The 15,784-nt window shown below is 39.5% G+C and overlaps 1 protein-coding gene across 8 annotated transcripts in view; it reads left to right on the top strand.

Annotated features, from left to right (window-relative positions):
* Positions 1–1,068: 1,068 nt before the first annotated feature.
* The window catches only part of dlgap4b (discs, large (Drosophila) homolog-associated protein 4b), a 102,369-nt gene continuing 87,653 nt past the window's right edge, over positions 1,069–15,784 (top strand). For all 8 annotated transcript variants that reach the window (XM_062483760.1, XM_062483842.1, XM_062484256.1 and 5 more), the window contains exon 1: positions 1,069–1,307. The gene's annotated coding sequence lies outside the window, so the exon portion shown is untranslated. The remainder of the gene's footprint in view (positions 1,308–15,784) is intronic.

Here is a 15,784-nt window from a genome sequence, read left to right on the forward strand (position 1 = left end):
CTGCTGGGCCTACACGAAAGTTATAAAGTCATTGGACTTGTGTGAAGAGGGTTTGACAAGTGTGATGACTGTATTCCTCCACAGATACCATGGAGTTGGACCAGTTACTATTCGCTTTGACTTTATGGGTGTGATCTGTGAAGAATGAATGGCACCATGCAACGGTGAAGGGCTATAACCCAGGGTTGATTGTAACTGGTGTTGGAAAACACGTACTAGGGCAGAATAGAGGAACTGGGCAAAGGGTGCTGGTGTGGAAAGTCCCCAAAAACTGGGCAGAATGGGCAGAAAATATTAGATGGTATTGCATCGAGGCCCAATTGGAGAAGAAGCCATATAATATTTACAATTAGCCCCGGTAAATTGTAGAGCTAGCTAACTACTACACTTCTGCTGTGTGGGAATCGCAGGAGCTAACCTGTCGAAGGGCGTACAAAAATACAGTGTTGATATTCACAGCCTGGAAACATACCCATCTGCAACCGACTTAAGCACACCCCACAATTTCCCCAGAAATTGTACCCTCTCTAGTTATATTTAAGACAGCACCATGCATTTTAAGTTTGACAAATTACAACCAATAATACTACATATCATAACCACATCCATTTTTTAAAGGAAAGATGTATATTGTATTACATTTGATTAGAATACAACAATCAATTTCTGAGAAACTGACAATTATATATCTATATAATATCTGGTCTCCCCTACTTAAAATATTCAAAAAAGCTTACCTTCCACATAGGTTGCATTACTGTAAATATTTTAGGACTTACAACCATGCACAATGTATGTCTGTCAGACAATAAGATAGAAATGTGTGTGTGTGCGTAGTGGTGAAAGTGTATGCCTTTGTGGCCATTTTGCCTGACTCGTGGGAAACAAAACTATACGATCTGCACTTGTCTAGGCGGGCAAGGAGCTGTCTGTGGTGCTGATTGGAATTATCTCTCTCTCTCTCTTCCCTTGGGTCTCAGTTCGGTATAGCATCACTGTCTGACTCGCCTATAGCCTTGTCTGCTTTCAAACGTGAATGAACTGCTCAGTAATGGGGACAGCAGTGGACAGGGGAGCTTGCATTTCCCCTCACTGGAAAAACACAGACACAACGGACAAATAACAGGCATATAATAAAAAATACAAGGAGTACCGTCACTGATTAACATATCATCCGTGTTTTTCCAGAAGCCGGAAGGTTTTCGGAACGTATCGACGGCAGTAGCCAGAAGAGGATACATTGCAGTTTTTCCAAGACTAATTCGATAAAAAATCTTCTAATAACCAATACGTGGTCTCCTCCAGAGGTAAGATTATGAATAAGAATCTGTTGAATTTGATGTGTTATTGCTTAGCGATTCTTATTCAGTGGTGACGAGTGATAAATAATAGAAGCATGACAGACTCTTAACAAATCATTAGCTTGAATCGTTTTACTTCGACTGCAGTAAGTGCGAGTTCCTTTGTTGACAAATATGTGCACTCAGAATGTACTTGCCGGTTTAAAAAAAGACAGGATGCTAGATCATGACTGTTTGCGTTATCGGTAGTGTTTCCCATGAGCTCGTTTAAGGCTTAATTAAGAGTGGCAGCCTAAAAAGGAAAGGCAATAGTTTTATGTCAATTAGATTTTTCATTCACAAGAGCGCTTTGAATGTCTAATTTGAATGGATGAGGAAAAAGTGACGAGATTTTTCCTTTCAATCTTTCAATTAATTAATTAATTTTAGGTTATACGAACGCCAATAAAACATAAATAGGCTTCGATCCAGTTGCTGTGAAACTAAAAACTCATGGGGAGCATTTTTACCAACGTGTCATGCTGTTTTTAACAAGCCTAGAGCAAGATGTCTTGACAATGAATGTCCAACCTGCTTGATACATACGCAGAGAATTTAAAACTGGGTTGCCTGCCAAATGGCACAGGGAGGAGAGTAAACATTTGAATTTGGTTCTACAACATCAGGGGTGTTGGTCGATTGTACAGACAAACTATTGTAATGTATTTCCTTAGGAAGGAATGCCAATTACTTCATCGTACTACTTGACATGCAGTACACTCAGTGCACAGTGTAGCCTACTTAAAATATGGTGACGAGTATGACTTTAATAGCAGTAATGATTAATTATGTGCAACCTCTTATTCCAAAGGGCATAAGGTCTAGCTAATCATGAGCAATCAGAGGCAAAATCCACCTCTTACACTTTTTGTCCATTAGCCTTAAAGCTGACTGTAGACTGTCTCAAGTGGACATAACATGAAGAATAGGAGCATGTACGTGGCTCTTATACTACTTTAGATCACCATGGAAAGAGATAGGATATATGTTAGTTACGCCAGATCTACTGTGGCTTTCACACCATTGAATAGCATGGGAGTTAGTGCCACACTTTGAAAATAGCTTTTGATTTTTTGGATTGACCTCAATACCTTGGCCTAACTGCATTAGTGGCCTCAATTTACCTCAGAAATGAAAAACATAACATTTTGAAAAGAGCTGCCAAGGTATAGTTGCAATATGGCTTACACATTGCCTGTTCTGTTATTTGTATCCCAATTGATATCTCATATCTTTCAGTATCTTCCTCTGTTGTCTCAGTTATTATCAATATCAGTTATTCATCTTTTATTATCTCTTTGCTCATTTTAACCACATGTTTATTGTTAATTTACAATAAGAACTTAAAATATCATCACAACTCAACTATTATGTCCACTCATATACACCCATATATCTGCCATGAACAATATATTTATATAGCAAACATAACTACAAATTTAACTCCCAACGCTATCAGTACATGAAGGGCAAGGTCTATTTGTGCAACGACTCTATTTATTCGAAAAGTGTATTGCAGAGGGCTATGCATTATGTATAGCTCATCCTGTATTGAATATCTGCAGTGTTGGAGGTGTACATTCCAGTCTAAAGGAAAGTGGAGGGGGCACATTCTTGCTGTATGATCAGGTGTTGCGTAACTACAACACATGCACAGTGACTATTTTGTAACTACTGCACTGTAACAATTTGGTAACTTCTGTCATGTAACTATTTTGTAACCACTGTACTGTAACTGTAGTGAAGTGAGAGGGAAACATCTTGGATGGAGGTTTACAACATACAGTGGCAAGAAAAAACGTATAGACAAAAGTCTAAATGGATGTAATCTTTTTAAATAATATTTTGTTCTTACCATATTAACAACATTAGGGAGTACCTTATTAAATTGAGCTATATATAGCTAAATTTAGCTTGTAGCTTGTCAAGTTACAAATTGAACCCTATGGGCTAGTTACCTAGACCGATCAAGCCATTGGCAGCAAAGACATACATAGTGAACAGAGGATGATGGCAATATTAGTCTGAGTAACCTGCATTTGTACCCTTCGAGGAGGTGTGGTCATAATAAGCCACACTCCTTCATGTGTATCTATGCACTTGTGAATCCAGTATGTGAATGTTTCCTACTTGGACAACAAAGCCTGTCCATTAATCAAACCGGATCCTGTTGTACAACAAGCTAGATGGTATCAAGGAAACATCATCAATCCACAGTCTACAGTATGTCTACAGCTGAGCTAGCAGCCATATAGCTAGCAAATGTTTAGTTAATATCTTTTTACAACTTTGGCATAGCCAAGGACAAACGCTGTAGGCATCTCTCCATCAGCATTGCCAGATGGGAAATGTTAAAGTATTGTACCAGAGGCTTAAAATGATTGTATTTTGAGGAAGATTTTCATATGCCAGTCATAAAAAGGTAAATAAATACATTTGAAAAACAAAATCGCAATGTGTCTTTCCAGAGATCATGACCCGGTTACTCAAGATAATCCACAGACCTTGTTGGGAGCAGTTTCATGTAGGAGCTATTTTATTTCTATAAAACTACACCCACCAACCGTGTGTAGCCTATTTCAACACAACATATATCTTAATTGTGTAGTTGGTTATCCACATGCATGGCAACCATTAATTCTTAGCATTGTATTACGGTAGGTGTATGACTGGATCAAGAAATTAGATTTTCTGGACCAGTGAAACTAATTGAAAAGATACAAAGACCAAACAAAGAAGATACATTTGTGACATTGGGTGAGCAACACAGACAGATATTTATATAAATGTTGCATGTCATGGCACTAGGGGTGGAACGGTACATGTATTCGTACCGAACCGTACGGGCGTCACGGTTCGGTGCATGAAATTAAACGGAAAATACACGGTATAAAAATAAATAAAACTCGCGTGCAAATTAATTAATGTGATGCGGAACTACTGTTAGATACTCGTGTTCTTTCGGGACATCTAATCTGTAGCTCTGAAGCTCCGATTGGCGCCGCCGTGAGTCAGAGATAGCTAGCTAGCAGCACTAAGGACGAGTATGGCGAGTGGTGGCGACCCACGAGAGATAGAGGACCGGCCGGCCTTTTTAAGATTGCAAGTTTGGGAAAACTTCGGTTTCCCATTTAGTTACAGTAGTACAGGCGAGAGAGTGGTGGATAAGACGAGCACTGTGTGTCGGCGTTGTTCAGCAGTTCTGGGCAGTGACATGCAGTCTGGGTGGGCAAGGTATAGGCACTGCCTACCCTGCCAAAATTCAAACGTAAATATTTTTATTAAATCATTTTATTTAATAAACTTGTATTTGTATTTTTACTGTTTATTCTTGTGATTTATATATGCAATATGTGTGTTAATGCAATTGGTTAGACGTTACGATGACTAATGTAGCAGTTACGCATAATCAAATACAAAAAAATTGTAGAATAAGCAGTGCTTTTACTGTCCGTTCACTGCGGACGACAAGCGAAAAACTCACTTGCGCACTTCGATCCTGTATTCTTCAACATGTAGGCTACAGTACCAGTCAAAAGTTTGGACACATTTTCTCATTTAAGTGCCTAGCCTCTTACTGACATCACTGCACGTCACTGGTTATGGGGTATGTGACTGGAAATACATCTAACATGCTAACGCATATAACGCATATGGCGTGTGCTAAATGACAAAAAGTTCAACTTGTCCCTACAGTGCTTAACCAACCATTAGATACACATACAAATAGGGCCAAATAAATTACTGACGCAATCGGAATTTACATGTCATCTTCAATGCGCCGTATTCACTCGTAGAGGAACCTGGTTTGTTTTGCTTTTCCCTCCGTTGTACCGAACTCGTAACGAACCGTGATGTCTGAACTGCGGTATGAACCGAACCGTGACTTCAGTGTACCGTTCCACCAGGGACGGCGCAAGCACCTTCGCCGCCCCCCCCCCGGGAGCGCAAATCGGAGAGACGCCCCCCCACCCCGCTTCGGCGCCCTCTGCTGGAGGTGCGGGACGGTTAATTAATGGACGCAATTCGGAATTTGGTGCCCCTCTCTTCATGGCGCCCTAGGCGGCTGCCGAGTTCGCCTATAGCAAACGCCTGCGTTCCACCCCTACATGGCACACATTCAGTAAGTAGAGAGCGAAAAGGTTTACTGACCACATCATAATAATAATACTATCCTTAGTTTGTTTAATGCATTTGTATTGATGAGAATTGTGTTGTAATTCCTAGAATATCACCAGTACCATATCAGTAACATAATATTGTAAACACAAACTCTGACTCTGTACACATTTCCATAACATGTACAATTAACCATGATTTATTTGACTCTTTTTCAATAGTCTATCTGCATGCTGTTTGAGCTCTTTATTTTTGTCATATCATCTCTCGTTCCACCTCTTTCTCCTTCTCTCATTATATTATTTGCCACTCTTCTCTATTCATCCCTTTCTTTCTAATCTGCACCCTCCTCCTGCCCCTAAATAACCAGTGTAGTCTGTTGTACTCTCATGGTACAGGCCAGATTAAGATGCAGACCCTGAGCTCTATCTACTCGTCCTATGAATGGCCTCAGTCCCCTCGCCCCTTGTATTAATGAATGATAGCCCTCACAGCTAGCCTCTGGCAGCCACGACAACCCACAAAATATAATGGAGAGAAAATGGCTGCTTTTGACAGATGTATCTCTAAAGCTTAGTCGATAAACAACCTTTATAAATCACACTGAAAGGTCTTTACCTGGGTAACATAGCAGTTAAGGTCAAATGTGGTTAATGTAGAGTTGCCAGGTGAATTGTGGTTGTTCAACTAAGGGTACATTGTAAAAGTTTATCCTCAATTTAAGACAGAGAGACAACGTTTTATAATGTAATCCTAGATTTGGTGCGACAAGACCTAATTGTAATGCATCTCCTAGTATGTAGAAAGATAAGAAATTAAAAGAAGGACTAACAAAGATGTTATCTTTTAGCTGCTATGCGACCGTTGTGTTTGAGTAATTATCTCTCAGTTAAGGTGAATAGACTAAATTAACTGACTGTCCATGACTAGTATCTTGCGTACTGTCGTCCAGATGAGGCTGTCCCAGGCAGTACAGATTATGCTGACCTGATCTCTCAAACATTGTGCTAGCAGTCTTTTACTTTTATTAGTCGTAAGGGATGACCAAGTTTGTGATGAGATACTAGTTATAGACGTCACATACAGGGTTATCAGTACATATGTTTTGGATTTGTATGTGGCTTAATCCAGCATTGGTCTGAAGGTCTGACAGTACTTTAAAGCCATTATGAAGCCTTATGTGGTTTGCACTCAACAAAATGGGAAAACTAACGCAAGTAAGCTGTTCTCTATGTTAAAATCTGTGTGTGTCAGAGTTCTTAGTATGCTTTTATTATGCTTTTATTATCATTAGATGGAGCGGCCACTGTGAATACCAGCTAAGCCTTATGTAGGGTAAGCTACAATACATAATTGTTTTGTGCATGTTTGTTGTTAGAGTGAACACCACCATAATTAGTGAATAGTAAAACAATGCACCTCAATGAATATCTCAGCATCATACATGTGTGCGGGCATTTGCGTGTGTAATTTTTGTGCAAATTTGAGATCGTTTTACTGTTTAAGTGTTTAGCAGTCCTGGATCAAATAACCACTCTCATGTGCAAAACAAGTAGAGTTATCAGTGCCAATATTGATCTTTTAAAACCCTTTAGGTTAGCAGTGTTGTATTAGCCCTATTAATACTCCCAAAAAACAATCCCAAATGTCCCAAGTCTGTTACACCTTCTGCAGACCAACCTGCAAACTGCTACCCTCCTGTCAGTGGCGGCTGGGACTTTGCGAGGCCTCCCCGCAAAGTTGGAGCTCGAGGCCCCTCCCCTAAATCCACTCAAAATGTATCTCCATCTATTATCTTATACCACTGCCAATAAACTGATTGCTGTCTATCTTTAACTATAGCATATATTTAGCAATGTGAGAGAGAAATAAAAAAGTTTAAAAATAACAAAAGCACAATTGCGTCAGCACAACAGCAGCCTATTTGTCATTGTTCAAAACCAAAGACAGCGCTATAGCCTTCTGATAGTTCAGCACCGCCACTGAAATAACACACAATCAATGGAGGTAAAGGAAAACATTTATTCTTGACAATAAGTAAGCAAGTATATTGGTTGCTGGTGAAGACGTGGTGCTATAGCTACCTGCTGCTGCGGTAGTGTTTCGTCTGTGGAGATGCTGATGGTAGCTTCTTCTCTGGCTGGTCTAAATAAGTGTGTAATCTTTGGGTGTTTTGCTCGAGCTTGTTCAGAAAACAGTTTATTGCTGCGCTTTTGAGCACCGCTTGCATATTTTCTTTTACTTATGTCTCTACCGTCATCTAGCAAAACGTAATGATTAGCATTTTTAAATGTGCGCGTTCAAGAGGCGTAATGGCGTAGTAGTGCACGTAAGATACGCAAAAGCCATTGTTACCAGATTTAGGGATTTTGAGACTATTTAGCCCATGGAAGTGGATGAAGATCTGTTACTTTGCCTACATTACGGGATTCCTTTACCCGGTAGTTGAAACTTGGGGCTCCCAATGAGCGCCCTCAAAGTTTTTTAAAATATATATATTTTTTATGTAGCCCTATAGTCTGTTTTTTGCTATGCAGGGCGGGGCCCTTGGGGCCCCCCCGCCTTGCGGAGGGTGCGGGGGCTTCCCAGCCGCCACTGCCTCCTGTGTGTACTGTGCCATAAAGACAGAAACGTTTAATAAACAAATATCTGTAAAGTTGGTAACAGCCTGTACTGCATTGTTAACAACAAAGCCAACATATTTCCCGATAATAGCTACTGCTACAAACATAGTTTGCTTGACAAATCCTACCTGACATAATGAAGCTGAAACTGAGTGAGCTACCACATGCATAGCTGACACTCCCAGAGTGACAAGGCCCATTTATGTGGGCCCATGAGACAGTCAGCTCAAACTGGTTTAGAAATGAAGTACAGATTTGTATGCTTTTGCATCAAAAATTGTTTACAATCTGCATTTGTCTCAATTTAAGGTCTAAGGATAGACAATCTGAGACTTTTTGATTAGGATGCTGCTGTTGTTTTACTATACATGAGCGAACATAGAGGTGTTGATGTTCATAAAGAAGCTGTTCCATGTTGTGAAATAAGAATAACTATTCTAAAGGGGAAAGCATAATGGTGTCAATAAAAAATATATTGGTACAGTATTAAACATACATGATTACATATGAAAATATTTTGTTTTGTATTGATAACCAGATACATTTATTTTTGCAGTTCTTGAAAATTATGATCAGATTCCAAAGGGTATATATGAAAGGTGCCGGTATTTTGGTCTGTATGTAGGTCATGGTCATTTTCTCTCTTTTTTTTTTTTTACAGATCATGACAAACAGATTGTAAGCTTTCAAATGATGTATCATACATTGATATCGGAATATAGCCTAGTAAAAGAAACGGTTGTTTGAATGTTGGTACCCCTTAAATGAACTAGCAGAATTTAAAAAAAAACTTTTCATGCTTTCACACCAGAAAGCGGGTTCAACAAACTGTGAACCTAACTCTGAACTCTGAGTTTATTTACTCTAAATTGGGAAACTCCGACTTTTCGGTTCCAGAAAAGCTCATTTGAATGAGTTAAATAAACTCGGAGTGCGTCCACTCTGAGTTAAGCGCGGGCAGGAGAACTATTAAATGCCAACATCAATGGAACTCCGATAATGTTAATATGTGTTTATGGTGAATCTGAGCACATATCCTGGAAAAAGCAACATGGCTGTAGCAGCGTAGGAGAGACAATTGGCGTGGGAGACAATTGCAGGCCGAGTCAATGCATACATTTGAATGAAGTAGCCAGTCCATACATTGAACATTTAACCACACTGTCCATTAATATTACTGGTGAAAAAGTGGTGGACTTGATAGCAACTAAAATAGCATGTTCAATGTTATATTAAATACAGTACCAGTCAAAAGTTTGGACACATGGGAAAATGTGTCCAAACTTTTGACTGGTACTGTATAAAAACATACTACGAACAGGTAAGGCATATTTTGCTTAGGCCTATAAGATCGTGATTGTAGCCTATACGACACCTTGGTTTTAATCATATTTGACATGATACAAAGTAAATATCAGTTGGTGCCTATTTCAACTTGTAGAAGCAGTAACCCACAACAGAATGCTTTTCATCACAGGATGATGATGATGATTCAGATGATGAAGAGACATTGACTGCTGCCGCAGAGATGGATGCAGAGATGCCTATGTATGGTAGTTCTCTCCCCATGTACTTTTATTTACAGGCTTGTGTGGAATTGTTAGCTAGTTACACTGAAATGATGAGATTAATGAATAGAAAAACGATTTGCACATTCTGATTCTGTTGAACAGAGCATGGATGCTGTACACAGTGAGATGTTCATGTAATCTCATGTATTCCCTCATGTATTCTCATGTATGATTTGCTGGAACACTAGTTACAGAAGTTCAAAGTTCCAAGTTCTACACATAAGCAACTTGAATTTCTTACTAGAGCAATCTTGACTGTCTCGTTTCTTGCCAACTGAAGAAGGAAACACACAGCAGGAGTCAAAGTGAGGGACATGTCTTCACTGATGATCTTCTGCTAGAAAGTTGTTTCCCACCTTTCCAGCAGTTCTCAACTATCTTAACAAGGTCATCCCAACATGTAAAAATAAAGTCCTGAATACTCAGAATGCACATTTCAGTCATTGCTAATTTGAAACACAGCAAGGGAAAACCACTCAACCTACAAGTCCTTTGGTGTTTAAAAACAATGGAAAAATCTGTAGAATATCAGCGGTCTTGTATTTAAATTAGTGGTGGGCATAGATTCATTTTTTAAATCTAGATTTCACTGTAATCTTGGCGTTAATCTAGATTAATCTAGATTAAAATGGCTCATTTGAATTCCGCCGAAGGCATTCAGAATATGTGTGCTACCCAAATAATGACTAAAAGTAAGTCTTTGAGAACGGGTTTCTCAAGCCAGGTGGCGCATTAGACCAGGGGCTCATCTCTTGCTTCCAAAATCCATCACAAACTGATTGAGAAAGCTGTTCTACTATGATAATTGGTGTTCAATAAGATGTACTTGTGTTTATTAATTGTTTATTAGATTAGTTAGCTTGGCTGATAGAGCAGTGCTGACGATCTTGCCTCGGTTGCACTCAAACATCGTAGTTTAACGACGACTCTTCCCCTGCGCTACATCAGTGCTTGGTAGTGATGGGCATTTCGGCTCTTTTTCGTGAGCCGGCTCGTATGGCTCAGCTCACCAAAAAGAGCCGTCTCTTTTGGCTCCCGAACGGCTCTTTAAAAAATACATGTTTTAACTATGAATTTGACTATGATGGGTGTGAAAACAATTTGAATTAAATTATGAAATGAAATCATACTCGACCGTAACCACATATCTTTAATAATGCATTGATTTATCATGGCTCTCCTCCGAGTTTTGACTACTCTCTGACTGTGTGAGTTGGCTCGGCCCTCCCTCATGCAGGATTGACAGGAACAGAATGTGAGGATGATCGTGTGCGCCTTTAAGACTACAAGTATTTTTTTGTTGTTCTTTGAATTAGTCAATTATTTTCAATACAATTAAAATTCATTATTTCATAATCATTTAGTTTTTATAGGCTGTATTAATCTATTAAAAATAGAGTCGGCTCTTCAGATATGCGAGCCAGCTCCCGACGTTCACCTTCAAGAGCCGGCTCTTAGAGCCGGATCGTTCGCGAACGACCCATCACTAGTGCTTGGCCCGGCATCTTCCGCATTAGCTAAGGGATGCTTTGCGTTTAGGTGGTATTTGAGACTGGAAGAACTCCTACAGTAAACTAATTCCGCATAGCACAAGGTGCAAACAACCTTAGTCTTGTCGAGGTTTCCATTGGCAAGTTTCTTAAAAATACATTTTCCCTGAAGCAAGCCAGGCGGCTTCATAGCTGCATCCATGTTAGCAGTCACGTTTGATGTGATAATTTCATACACAAGGCATACACACAGGTTCGAAGACTCGTTCTCGCCCCCTACAGTGCAATTCGGCTAGGTATACATCCGCGCTAAAATATCAAGGTGAAAGTCATCATAGCTTGCGTAGTATAGACCCAGCTCCCAACCCAACTTTGAGAATAGATTAACGGCGATATTTTTTTTAATCGCCCGATAAGAGTCTCGTGTTAACGCAGTGCGTTAACGCCGATAACGGCCCACCACTAATTTAAATTTTCAAAAGCTAAACAGCGTGCCCTGTCAATTGCACTTAAATTTTCAAGTCACCACGCTCTTTTAGGGACAAAATTCAATCATGAAAATGCACTCCGTCAGACATCTCACCAAGGCGGGTCTTCAGTTAAGACGTCACATTTTCTCTGTAGAGCGAAAACCTTAAAGATCCTGTAAAGCAAATTCCATGATTTGCTTCTCAGTACATTATATACGTGTGAAATGAGTTCCTGAAAGCATGTGCAAAGCGCAAAAACTTTGTCGCACTGAAATGTGGAGTTAGACCGTTGAACAGTTTCTCTTCCGTTTTCAGCTCAGGTTTTGTATAGGCGGAGCCAAAACCGGACCGATCTACGTCACAGCGACCTATCTACGTCAGATTACAGACGGTTGCATTCTGTTACTCAGCTGGTACGATGCAAAGACAAAGTAATTAATACATAAAACACTCAGAGACTGCAGGTAGGTCTGTTCTGATATCTGTAATTGATTTAGCTAGTGTTGCTGTTGTTGCTAAATTCAATAAATTCGAGGGGACAGAGATTCAGCTCCTTCAGGCGTCACGCCCCCCCCCCCCCCCCCCCCCCAGTCTCAAGCAGAGAAGACTGCTGATTTTCTCAAGATTTCAAAGCCTAATTTAACATACTTGTCTGTGTTTTTTTTCATTCGAATTTGGATGGGTAGTTAACAACACATACTTCTGTGGTGTAATGAACTTAAAACTCTTCAATATTCCATTTTACAGAATCTTTAAGCAACCTACCGAACCTGACTTTCATGCAATTATATGGACGCCCAGACTATATTCAAAGCATAATGCATTTCTGAAATGGCATTATAATTTTCAATATATGTCAGTGTTATTTGAGACAATATTCAAATTAAAATGCTATAATCCAAATTGCATTTGCGATACAGACTTCGCCATCACGCAACGATCGCAAAAGTCAGGTTTGGGTAGGTTGCCTATTGTGCATGGTCACAGGTGAATATGTTAATTGTAGGAACAGCATATATATATATATATATACTCATTGTTGGATTTCTATTTGTAAGCAATGAAGAATACAATTACAATGATTTGCCTTTAATTCAGTTTATTCATTTTTCTACTTGCATAGCTAGCTACAGCTGACAGAAAATACAGCCCAGGGTGGTGTTATCGCAGAAAACATAGCTGGCTACATTTGCAGTGTTATCCTGTTTGTTTTGCAGACATTTCTCAGTTTTTGTCAGCTATAGCTAGTTAGCTTCCGGAGGTACTGCAGCAGGCTAGCTAGCTGGCTAGAACTTTAAATCGACTATGCTAGTTACAGAACAAAAGCCACAGGCACAGGCCAGGGTGATAATGTCTCATATGTAGGTTGATATGAGTAGGTATGTGTGAATGAACGTTCCTGTTTAAATTACTTGATAAACAACAGTTCAATTGGAACCAGTTCAAACTATATTTCCAGTCAACTTATTATATTCCCCAAAATTAATTTAGCTTGTTTACGTTTTTTAGGGGCAAATCTTCAGTTTGCAGATGGTACTGTTTGAATCGCTATACTAAGATAAGATACTGCTAGAGTGACAACGTTGTTAGAATCAGCTTGTTTCAAAGGGGTTTCTTTATTAAAGAAATGCAATATGAATACATGCTTAAAAAATATCACTAGAAGGGAAAAAACATTATTTTTTGCCTAATTTCATCGTTTTAATGCAACTGTTTCAACTATGTGAGGCTGCCACCTATCAACATTCCCTCTTGCGCTAAGGGAAATGAGAAGATAACCCTGTTTCATTCTACACTTAACTCTTAAATGCTAAATGACTAAATGTAAATGTAGTATTTTGAATGTTAAATGAGCAGCAACACTTTTTAATCTATGCAATCTTCATAAATACTAAGTATGCATACTTATTTAAAATGTACAGAAATATCAGTTGTAATATTTAAGTTTTAACCTCCAAATGTTTGGATGTTTGATATCAGTTTAAACAAAAGGTTTGGAGGTGATGCTCCAGCTGCAACTGACACAAGCACACCTCACAATTTCCCCAGAAATTGTACCTTCTCTAGTTTTCAATCATGCATGTACTATGATACATGAAGATACTATGAAGATAAACAAGTATTAGATTTCCATCGTCGATTGTCTTTCCAGCAGCGATAATTGTGGTGGCTATTAATAAAACATTTGTTGTGGCCATTAATAATTAGTTTTGTGTAATTAGCATCCACCATGAGTACAACCTCATATTAAAAAGACATAGGCAACGAACACATGGCTTTTGTTTATTGGTGGTGACTTGACCAAAATGACACCAGACAATAACAAACCTTTATACCATGTGTCACAACAAATTATTTTTAACAAAGTTTGGTGTTTGTAATTTAATTGATACAACAAAAGAAGTAGGCTATGACATTGACCTAAAAACGTGTTAAAAACATGTTAAATATTGGCCTCAAGTTAACTATTGTTAAACATTATACAGACCTATGGACATATGTGACACGGTCCAGTCAAAAGGGGACAATTTCAATTTTTACATTTATTCATTTAGCAGATGCTTTTATCCAAAGCGACTTCCAAGAGAGAGCTTTACAAAGTGCATAGGTCACTGATCATAACAATGAGATAGCCCCAAACATTGCGGGTAGCCAAAACATGAAGCATACATTGTGAAAAACCAAATAAGTGCCAAAGGCCAGAACCACAAGAGAATGTAGTAAAACAAGTTACAATTAAACAACATCAACCTAAAAAGTGCAAGAGTGTACCTGTAGAAAAAGCAAGCAACAATAATAGATTTGACAGCGAGTACAATAATTTTAAATCAGTTACAACTAACCAACAAGAGCAACAAGTCTCTCAATAAGAGTCATTTGTGATGCTGGAGGAAACTGGTCAAATCAGGTCCAGCAAATCATCCCTAAGTACCGTTGTACTCCCGGAAAAAGTGCGTCTTGAGCCTTTTCTTGAAGGTGGGGAGACAGTCAGTGTCTCTGATGGAGGTGGGGAGTTGATTCAACCATTGGGGGGCCAGACAGGAGAAGAGATTGTGTTGGGACCGGGCGCTCTTGAGCGGTGGGACCACCAGAAAGTTGTCAGAAGAAGACCGTAGGTGGCGGGTGGGGGTGTAAGGCTGGAGGAGAGACTTGATGTAGTCGGGTGCAGTCCCGTTCACCGCTCGGAGGGTCAGTACCAGGGTCTTGAAACTGATACGGGCCGTGATGGGAAGCCAGTGGAGGGAGATGAGGAGCGGGGTAACATAGGAGCATCTGGGTAGATTGAAGACCAGGTGGGCTGCTGCGTTCTGAATCCTCTGGAGAGGGAGGGTTGCACATGCTGGGAGACCGGTGAGCAGCGAGTTGCAGTAGTCCAACTTGGAGAGGACAAGTGCTTGGACTAGCAGCTGGGTGGAATGCATATTACACAAGTTAAAGTGTTGAAGAAGCCGTTCAATATAATAAACAACATGTTTACGATCACTAAATACTCATAATTTGTTTATTGGACACAATTGCTTATTAGGCAAGAACTCCATGACTAAGTGCCTACCATATTTTTCGGAAAATAAGACGCATTTTCTATAAACCGCACCCCACCAGAATAGAAACTTTGTGTTTGTAAATCGGAGTATAGGCCGCACTGGGATACAGGCCGCACTTTAAACTGGAACAACGATACCATAGCGCCGGCTAGCGTTGAGCAAACTAAAGCTCACAACTGTTTACCCAGAAACACTTTGCCATTGGACAGCTTGGATAGCCATCTAACTAGACAACATTCCCAATCAGGGTGAACACTCAAATTATCTAAACTACAGACCATAGCATTACCCATATCAAAACAGAACGAACACAACAATAGAACTCCAAACAATGCTTATCTAACTAAGCTAATCATAGACATATATACGTCTATGAAGCTAATGCCCTTAACTTCGTAGCTTTTCAGCTTGCCGCGAGGCATTCTGGGTACCAAGAGCATTGTCACTACAATACCAAGCAATGCACGAGTATAGGCATTGTGTAACACACTTCGGTTGTGGATAGTATGTCAAGAAATAAAGCCAAGTCACACATTTAGTGGCAAAAATCCATTGTTATGTCGACAAAATTATTTTAAATATAGTATAAGTTTAGATAGCTTGCAAATCCTGAGGATAGCCTACT

This window comes from Osmerus eperlanus, chromosome 1 (genome assembly GCF_963692335.1).
Source record: "Osmerus eperlanus chromosome 1, fOsmEpe2.1, whole genome shotgun sequence".
NCBI classification, from domain to species: Eukaryota; Metazoa; Chordata; class Actinopteri; order Osmeriformes; family Osmeridae; genus Osmerus; species Osmerus eperlanus.